The following is a 9938-nucleotide window of genomic DNA, read 5'->3' as shown; positions in this document are numbered from 1 at the left end:
TTCAGGACAAGTGTGGTCTGGGGTGGGAATGATGTCACCTTGCAGGGACTCTTAATTGATGACATCGTTGAATTTCTGAGGGGGCTCTACCATGGATGGTGACGTCTGTGGCACTACATAATATAGGTGGAAGTGGTATGATCTGCATGGATGAGGAAGTCATACTGGATGGAGTGATTAGGTGGTGGCACTGGTAATGGATGTGGTTTGGAAAAAGAGGGTAGGGATAAGATGTTCGATGGGATTATTGTATAAGGGTTGTGGCCGAATGGAGATATTTTTTTGTGGCCAATTGCAAGTCCACCTCTGACCATGCGAAGGGGGCTGTCTGTGCAGTGGAGGATATAGGGAGAGGTTCGGTTGATGTGATAGGGTTGGAGGATTGTTTCATTAAAGATAAATGAATAAAATTTGTGTTGGGATAGGGTATATTGGTGGAGAAGGTGTAGATCTTGTGGTCCAGGATTTTGTAGTGCTGTTGTGCCATTATAAGTGATGAGACTGGTTTGTGTGGATGAGGTTTGACGAGGTCTGAGGAGGTTTAGACAAGGATACCAAGGTGGGTGAAGACAAAGTGGACCTGGTTGTGGAAGTAGGTAGCTTAGCTGTTGTGATAGCGGATGGATCAGTCAGCAAGGGAAATTTGTAGGAGGGTGTATAGCCATTGGACTGGATGGATATTTTGGTGGATGATTGTAATGAATTTGATAATATCTTTAGCATAGGCAGTTGGGTGGAGGGAATTGTTGGGGTGAATGGGGGTATCAGTGCGACAGATTAATACTATGAGCTCAGGTTTGGTAAGTTGTGGCTTAATTATGCATTTCACAGAGTGGGTGGGTTAGAATTCATAGCAGGTGTTTCAGGCAGGATGGGAAGTTAGTTGATATAACGCGTAAGAAAATGGGAGGCTTTGCAGTGTGGACAAGTAGATGGGATTTTACTGTTTGCAGTAAGGTGGTCGTTTTGGCAGCGGTAAGACTGAGGATGGAAATCTTAAGGTTTGACCTTGTGGCAGTAGTGGTAGATCAAAGCTTCCTCTTTAAGGAGAAGATCTGTTGTGGCAGCAGATTCAGAGAAGGCACAGATGAGGTGAGTGGGGCCAAGGTCATTATCGACCTGAAGGGCTTTTCAGGCTACTAAGTCCAGATGTTTGTACAGTTCATGATCTCGAGGTCGTTCTTTGTGTTCAGTACTGTGAGGATCGAGGACTGCAGGGAGGCTGAGGTCCATGGGTATGGTGATGACAGGAGTTAAAGAGGCTTTCAGACTAAAGAAATAAGAGGAATTTTTGACAGGAGGACATATAGAAGTTGAATTTTAGGGACTTTAGTAACACGGAGTCTTGATTTGTTGGATGTGGAAGCTTGGTAGTTATTTTTTGATTTCGAGGATGGAAGATTTGGGTTTAGGATTGAAGAGGATAAAGGGTGTGGTTTGTAGGGGAAGAAGTTGGAAGGAAAGTAGTTGTATCCATGTGCTGATTGTCCTCAGGTTCAATTTGCAGTTTTGTTGGTGTGGGAGTGGGAGAGATGTCAGTAGTTTGACGTTTTGTAGGTTTGTTAAAGGCTATTGGATGGAAGGATGGTTGTGGGATCGGAGTGGCGGGAAATGACGTTGTGATGGTTACCTGAATTTGGGCAGGTCCTTCAGCATGGCTGGTGTTGGTCATTGCAATGAGGTTCGATGAGGTGATACTTGTGGTGTCACTGTTGCAAATGTAACTCGGCGGGAATCGATCTTACTGTTTCGTTTCGTACTTATATCTTCTTTTTAATTGTATCCCATAGTTAGAATCTACAAACACACCTATTAACGAGTTCCACTTAATTTATTTATTTGTTACTATACGAGGAGGATTGAATAAGTAGTGCAACACGTTTTTACTCTGCCAGTTTGAGTTTAAAATTACGGAATTTGTTGCGGAACATTGTGGAATATTTCCACTTCAGCTCCTACAGTTTCATGGAGTTCAACAGGTGGTGCCGTTATACATAGCCTTCAAAATGGCTCCTGTAAAGGAGATGCGTTCCAAAAAGACAGCTAGCATTGAGTTTGTTTTGGCTGAAAACCAGAGCATTGCAGATATTCAAGGCTCTTGCAGAATGTCTGCACAACCTACTAGTGGACAAAAACATGGTGAGTCGTTGGGCGGAACGTCGGTCGTCACCACAACATGATCGCGCAAACCTGTCAAATCTCCTTTGTGTCTGCCGGACGCACACAGCTGTGACTCCTGCAGTTGTGGAACGTGCTGACACTCTCATTCGACGTGATCGACGGATCATAATCAAACGTGTCGCTGCTCAACTGGACGTCGCTGCTGATGTTGGTGACACACTGGTCCACCATGTGTATACCCGCTGTGTTCCTCGCCACCTAACAGAAGACGATAAAGAACAACAAAGGACCGCTTGTGCGGAATTACTTACGCGTACGAGAATGAACACGACAATTTTTTGTCGAACATTGTCACAGACGGTGAAACACAGGTTCTTGACTTCGAACCAGAAACCAAGTGGCAATCCATGGAATGGCACCACATACGTCTCCTCCGAAGAAAAATGTCAAAGCCACACCCTTATCCGGTAAAGTCATGGTGACGATCTTTTGGGATTCTGAAGGTGTTATTCTGTTTGATGTCCTCCCGCCTCGTCCAACGAACAACTGAGGTTTATTCTGTTACCGTCAGGAAATTGAAGAAACGACTTCAACGTGTTCATCGCCACTAAAATACAAACGAACTTCTCCTTTTCCATGGCAACGCAAGGCTTCGTACAAGTCTGCTCACAAGAGAGGAGCTCACAAAGGGCGCTAATGACCTCGATGTTGAGCGCCCATAAACCCCAACACACACACAGGAGCTCACAAAACTTCACGGATTGTTCTCTCTCATCCACCCTAAAGGCCGGATGTCACGCCTTCCGAGTTCCCTCTGTTTGTCCCGATGAAGGATGCATTCCGCGGGAAGTGATACTTGGCTGATGGAGAGGTTATTGTTGCAGCTAGACGCTGGCTCCAACATCGACCAGTAAAAGCGTAAGGCCGTCGCACTGAACGGAGATTGTATTGAAAGAAAGGGTTTTTGTAGCCAAAAGACTAGAGAATACTACGATATATTGTGATCCCGAATAAAACTAACCAGTTTAAAAAACAAGTGTTAAATTACTTACTGAGCACCCCTCCTACTTTCTACAGTAACTTAAAATGTCCTAACCTACGATTGTGATCGAATACTTTGATCGATTACACTCCATTTAATTGGTTGGTTGTTCATATACCTAGCGCGATCTGGTACTTCTCCGTAGTAGACTTTACTATCCCAAAATCTAACGTCAAGACTTGATACTCTTCTCTAGTAACCAGATACTCCGTTTTCTCTAAATTGGTGGTTAAACCCCATTTCTGATATTCTTTGTGCAACTTTCTAACCATGTAGTCCATGTAACCATCTGCAGAAATGGCTTGGTCATCCTGTGCGAAAATTCGGTCATCATCATAGTACGCAATTGAATAGTTTGTAATCATTTGTATGCACATCTATACTACAACAGGAAGGTTTCCATAACCATAAAGCAGTATTCAAGTATATTTCAAATAATGTATGTTCATCGCACATCCTTGCCACATCCTTATCGTAATTTAAAAATTGGAATTTAAACTGGAATTTGAAAAATGTATGAATGACCGTGTAATCAAGTGGGGACCTGACCTGGCTATGTTACGCTGAATGACCGTATGTGAGTTAGTAAAGAGTGGCAAATGACATGTGTGGCGCTCTGAAATGAAAGTGATTAAATTTCCTACACAATTCAAAATCAATACAACTGCATTCATGTACTCACCCTGTACCTTTACGGTTTATTGAACAGAATTAAGTAAACATCATTGTTTGACATTAAATACAGCCCCACACGTATACAGTGGCAATGTTATTATTCATAATAAGTACCTACGCACCCACAAATGATCTCAGCCGCTCGAAATACACTGTCGCGCCCGATCCATGCAACTCGCATAATATTATAAACGGACTAGCTCCTAATTCGTTTAAACCAGTTCTCATATCTGAATAAGCGCTTGCTGCGATTGTCGACTGATCAGAACAAATCATTTGTCCGCGCGCCGTATAATGGCAGTTCGTGGGTTTGCAGTTCCAGAGCGTGTACAATTTGAAACACGCGCACTAACGTATTTCCGAGTATATTTGTCTATACGATAGCACATTCCGTCGCACACGCGAAACCGTTTCGGTTTATTGAGTGACACGACACAGTTCAAATCTGATATCGAGCAGAAGCATTGTTTCACTAGTGATCCACCGACATGCGTCCGTTGGGCACGCGAGAACTGCATTCGTTCACCAGGAACGAGCGCTCAGTGCACAATTATCGGTTTATCCTCAATAGTAGTCACTGTCTTTCTGAATTCAGTTCCATTTGGTGCACATATTAATTTAAATGTTTAATACGTGTCCTATCATCACCAGTCACGCCATCACAACAATCCTCATTGTTTTTCTCATGGACCCTGTCATTCGATTGTTCAGTTTCGATAGTCGAAACGGGTTCTCTTAAAGCGAAGATACAAAGATATACACATTTACTTGGGAACATTTATATTTGGTTTGATCTGTTTGTAATATTTTTATGTACCGATATCCATTACTAAATATCACGAATAAAACAAAATGATAAAAGAAAAAAAAATGCTACACCCGCGAGGACAAACCAGTTTTATTACCAAGTGATGTGACAGGTAGTTCATCATTGCCGGGGTATACGGTAACAAATTCAGGAAAGATGAAACGCAAATGCTTCAGTAAACAGTTCTCAAACAATGGCATCAGTAAACAGTGTAATCCCCTCTGGCGTTAACAAAGCATGTATTTTCGCATGCAAACGGTTGTAAAGATGCCGAATGGCACCCTGCGATAGACTGTCCAAGGAATTTGGATTTTGTTTTATTTATTTTTTTTTTTTTTTTTGCAATTCGGCAATGATTCTTGGAGAAAGAGTATGTTCCCGCTTCAGCCTGTGCCATGCTTGTTCAGCTGGTGAGAGATTCGGTGGCCTTACTAGCCTGGGCGGTTGTTGACCACCGTGAAGAGCACGTTGCATCATTGCAGTTGTAAGTGGATGAGCAGCGTCCTGCCAAAAAAGGACACCACCTTCCAATCGAAGAAATAGCAGTAGCACAAGGACATCATCCTGTGCAATGTAGCAGCTATTGGTTACTTAACCCTGCAGAAACTCTAATGGTGACTGCGAGTTGTAGATGATGGTCCCCCACACCATGAAGTCCAGAGTGGAACTTGTGCAACACGGGCGAGGGTACTTTGGAACAGACCGCTTACCAAGACTGCGCTGCACACTTGTACTTACATCACTCACATACGGACAGAATCCACTCTCATCACCAAAGTCAGGAAATGCCATTCGATTTTCCAGTCGACTCTTTCACGACACCAGAGTGGCCACGCTTGGCGGTGTCATGGTGTCAGAGGCTGCCTGCCCAGAGGGACACGAGATCTGCTGCAAGCAGGCGGTTCCCAGTGCTCGTTGGTGACTCATTATTTGTAACATGTGTTCAGATTTGTTCCGAGGATGGTGTCCGGTCGGCCACTGCTGCTCTCACAATGCGTCGATGTCAGTGTGCATCTGTACTACGTGGACATCCAGAATGTTCCACAGCCCACTGCAAAAAGGAGTGACGCACCACCGGCACACAAGTGCCCAACATTTGTAGCAAGCTGCCGACACATCCATCAAGCTTCCCACCAGCCCAAAATGCGACCCTATTCAAATGGCTGAGCACATACTAGTAGGCGGGGCATGGTTGTACCCTAGGATGAATCTCGCCCACACCTTCACCTGTAAACTCAGCTACTGCCTATAGAGTCAAGAAGGCACTCTGCCGGGCCTCCAGAGCGCCAGCTGATTACCGATGACTTTGACACATGAATCATTACACTACAACCTTAACACATCATAAAAAAGTTTTGCATCACCTCGGTTCCGAGAGTTTCGGAACCTGTACAGAAAATTGGAATTGAGATCAACATAAACATCATTTCCGCCCTTTTTATTGCTCATGAGAACCACACATTGCATTATGCACCACCATGCAGCGAGACTTTCAGAGGTGGTGGTCCAGATTGCTATACGCAGCAGTACCTCTAACACCCATTAGCACATCCTCTTGCATTGATGCATGCCTGTATTCGTCGTGACATACTATCCACAAGTTCATCGAGGCACTGTTGGTCCAGATTGTCCCGCTACTAAACGGCGATTCGGCGTAGATCCCTCAGAGTGGTTGGTGTGTCACGTCGACCATAAACAGCCCTCCGCAATCTATCCCAGGCAGTACAGAATGAGATTTTCACTCTGCAGCGGAGTGTGCGCTGTTATGAAACTTCCTGGCGGATTAAATCTGTGTGCTAGGCCGAAACTCGAACTCAGGACCTTTGCCTTTCACGGGCAAGTGCCCTACCAACTGAGCTACCCAAGCACGACTCACGACCCGTCCTCGCAGCTTTACTTCCGGCAGTACCTCGTCCCCTACCTTACAAACTTCACAGAAGCTCTCCTGCGAAACTTGCAGAACTAGCACCCCTGGAAGAAAGGATATTGCGGAGACATGGCTTTGCCACAGCCTGGGGGATGTTTGCAGAATGAGATTTTCGCTCTGCAGCGGAGTGTCAACAGTTGAAAAGGGTAGTAAAGCGTAATATGCAGACATCTATCCAAACCATCACACAGGAATTTCAAACTGCATCAGGCTTCACTGCAAGTACTGTGACAGGCGGGAGGTGAGAAAACTTGGATTTCATGGTCGATCGGCTGCTCATAAGCCACACATCACACCGGTAAATGCCAAACGACGCCTCGCTTGGTGTAAGGAGCGTTAACATCGGACGATTGAAATGGAAAAACGTTGTGTAGAGTGAGGAATCACGGTACACAATGTGGCGATCCGATGGCACAGTGTGGGTATGGCGAATGTCAGCGTGTGTAGTGGCAACAGTAAAATTCGGAGGCGGTGGTGTTATGGTGTGGTCGTGATTTTCATGGAGGGGGCTTGCACCCCTTGTTGTTTTGCGTGGCACTATCACAGCATTGGCCTACATTGATGTTTTAAGCACCTTCTTGCTTCAGACTGTTAAAGAGCAATTCGGGGATGGCGACTGCATCTTTCATCACGACCGAGCACCTGTTCATAATGCACAACGTTTGCCGGAGTGGTTACAGGACAATAACATCACTGTAATGGGCTGGCCTGCACCGAGTCATGACCTGAGTCGTATAGAACGCCTTTGGGATGTATTGGAACGCCGGCTTCGTGCCAGGTCTCACCTACCGACATCGATACCTCTCCTCAGTACAGCACTCCGTGAAGAATGGCCTGCGATTCCCCAAGAAACCTTCCAGCACCTGATTGAACGTATGCCTGCGAGAGTGGAAGCTGTCATCAAGGCTAAGGGTGGGCCGACACCGTATTGAATTCCAGCATTACCGATGGAGGGCGCCACGGACTTTTATGTCATTTTCAGCCAAGTGTCCGGATACTTTCGATCCCATAGTGTACATGCATTACCTATTATTGTTCGCCTCCCCTTAATTCTTCTGATTTTTGACGTAAACGATTGATCGTCTAATTTTCAATTGGAGGCGCAGCGAAACGTTTAATATTACTAGTTACCACGGATGAGTAATTGTGCATGTCAGAATGTGTGTCTGTTTTGCTATTTTATTGGGCTATTTATAATTTGTTTTTATTGTTCTGGTTTCTTAGAAGCTAATGCTTAAGGCCTATGCTGTCTGAGGAATTATTTAGTGCGTCTGTTCTATGTATTTTCTCCAAACCGCTGTGGGCTAATGTGTGTACAGATGAGCTTTGAATGTGATGAGAGACTCCTTGTGGCTGCTTTAATGGTTTGCTTGAAAAGAAAATTTCTCTGATCTTACCACCTTATTGTTGAAATTGTTTTTTTTTTTAACATTCGTAGCTGGTTTCTTAAATCTTTTGGTTAACTTGTTAAAAGGCAGTTAAGTTGTCATGGTTTTTGGTAAGACGTCAGATTAATTAATTCTACCCTAAGAGTTATTTATTTGACGCACGGCTGTGTGTTGGAGTTCCGTCCAATTAAAATCACCTGTGCTGCAGAAAACTGTCGCTGATAATCTCTTGTACTACATTGCTGGTACGTGTTACCTAGGATCGGGCCCCAATTACTCACGCCACGTCGGCTTTCTTAGCCAGTTGTTTACGTCATTTGGAGGGCACACACTTGCAGCTCTCACCGCTGTCTGTCTTTCGGTTGTTTCCTCCCACCTGCTGTCGCACTACTTAATGTTCCCTTTCAAGCTAAGTTTATATTTGTTATAATTCTGAATTTGTATCCGTTATCTTGTTCCATTCACCTTAAGCAAATTCTGACACGATTTGGGACTCCATCATATATCTTGATCTGTTGTAACTTCATTGTTCCTGTGTTATTGGAAAATGTGTAAAATGATATGTTTTTCTGGATTTAAAATTGTCTTGCCTAGATACTTGTGTTAAATTGTTTTTCACTGTGTTATGTATGGTTTTGGGTTCTTTTTAATCAGTCAATTTTAAACGATGTTTTATTGTCACGATTTTGTAATTAAGGACGTTCTGGTCTGTTCTGGAACTGATGTTTAGATTTACTTCTGCCTTTATTAGGCATTTAGCCTTATTACATTCTGTGCCTTACATAGGACGTGTCTTGCGTTAAAAATGTTAAGTTACATCAGGTTAAAGTTAACTTTAAACTTTCTGTAAATTATTTAAACTGGAATGATAATTAAATGGACACCCTAGCTGCAAACAGGCGTTGATGTAGTTCATTGGGGACATGTTGAAAATGTGTGCCTCGACGGGGATTCGAACGCGGGATCTCCTGCTTACATGGCAGACGCTCTATCCATCTGAGCCACCGCGGGGTTATCCCTTGCACGCTCCCCGTGAGAGCCGCGGTGGCTCAGATGGATAGAGCGTCTGCCATGCCATGTAAGCAGGAGATCCCGGGTTCGAGTCCCGGTCTGGGCACACATTTTCAACATGTCCCCAATGAAGTACATCAACGCCTGTTTGCAGCTAGGGTGCCCATTTAATTATCATTTCATTTTAGCAAAGCTGCATGGTCATCCACAGTAACTGTTCTTTCGGGAACAGATACTACCGTCATATATAGTTAAAATATGGCTTCCCGGCCATTGACCTTCTTGTGCGAACGCACACGCTATGCCCGAACTCGTACGGGACTTGGTAGAGTAATCTTCCACGAGTAATGAGTATGATGGGCAAACATCTATTAGGCGCACTACGAATGTAGTGGTGTGGACATGTTAGGAATGTGGATCTCACGGGGAGCGTGCACGGGATAAGTCCCTGCAGACGCACTATTCTCTGCGCCCGCGGTGGCTCAGACGGATAGAGCGTCTGCCATGTAAGCAGGAGATCCCGGGTTCGAGTCCCGGTCTGGGCACACATTTTCAATATGTCCCCCATGAAGTACATCAACGCCTGTTTGCAGCTAGGGTGCCCATTTAATTATCATTTCATTTCTAGCAAAGCTGCATGGTCATCCACGGTAACTTCTTTCGGGAACAGATACTACCGTCATATATATTTAAACTGGCATTAAATTTTAAATGAGCTTCTCATCGCTTGGCCTTTTAATTAATTTAATAAGAAAATAAATTGAAGCTTAATTGGTTGCTATGTGGTCGAAACTGTGTAGAATACATTTATGTTCTCCCAATGAATGATGTGTGTAAAATCCCCACTAGTCCAAACTTTCCCGGCTTTCCTTCCTGGCTGAATTAAGAGGCTGTAATTATCACCATTTCAGGCGCCACGTCCCTGTTGGTACCTTCCAGAATCTCACTGACCCTTTTCCTCCACAT

General features: G+C 44.3%; 1 non-coding gene across 1 annotated transcript; it reads left to right on the top strand.

Annotated features, from left to right (window-relative positions):
- The first annotated feature begins 9442 nt into the window (after positions 1-9442).
- On the top strand, positions 9443-9517 carry Trnat-ugu. The gene has a single exon. It is a non-coding gene; the product is annotated as a tRNA-Thr (tRNA).
- Positions 9518-9938: the final 421 nt, after the last annotated feature.

This window comes from Schistocerca americana, chromosome 5 (genome assembly GCF_021461395.2).
Source record: "Schistocerca americana isolate TAMUIC-IGC-003095 chromosome 5, iqSchAmer2.1, whole genome shotgun sequence".
Taxonomy (NCBI): domain Eukaryota; kingdom Metazoa; phylum Arthropoda; class Insecta; order Orthoptera; family Acrididae; genus Schistocerca; species Schistocerca americana.
The sequence above is the reverse complement of the archived record's forward strand: the minus strand, read 5'-3'. Positions and strand labels throughout refer to the sequence as shown.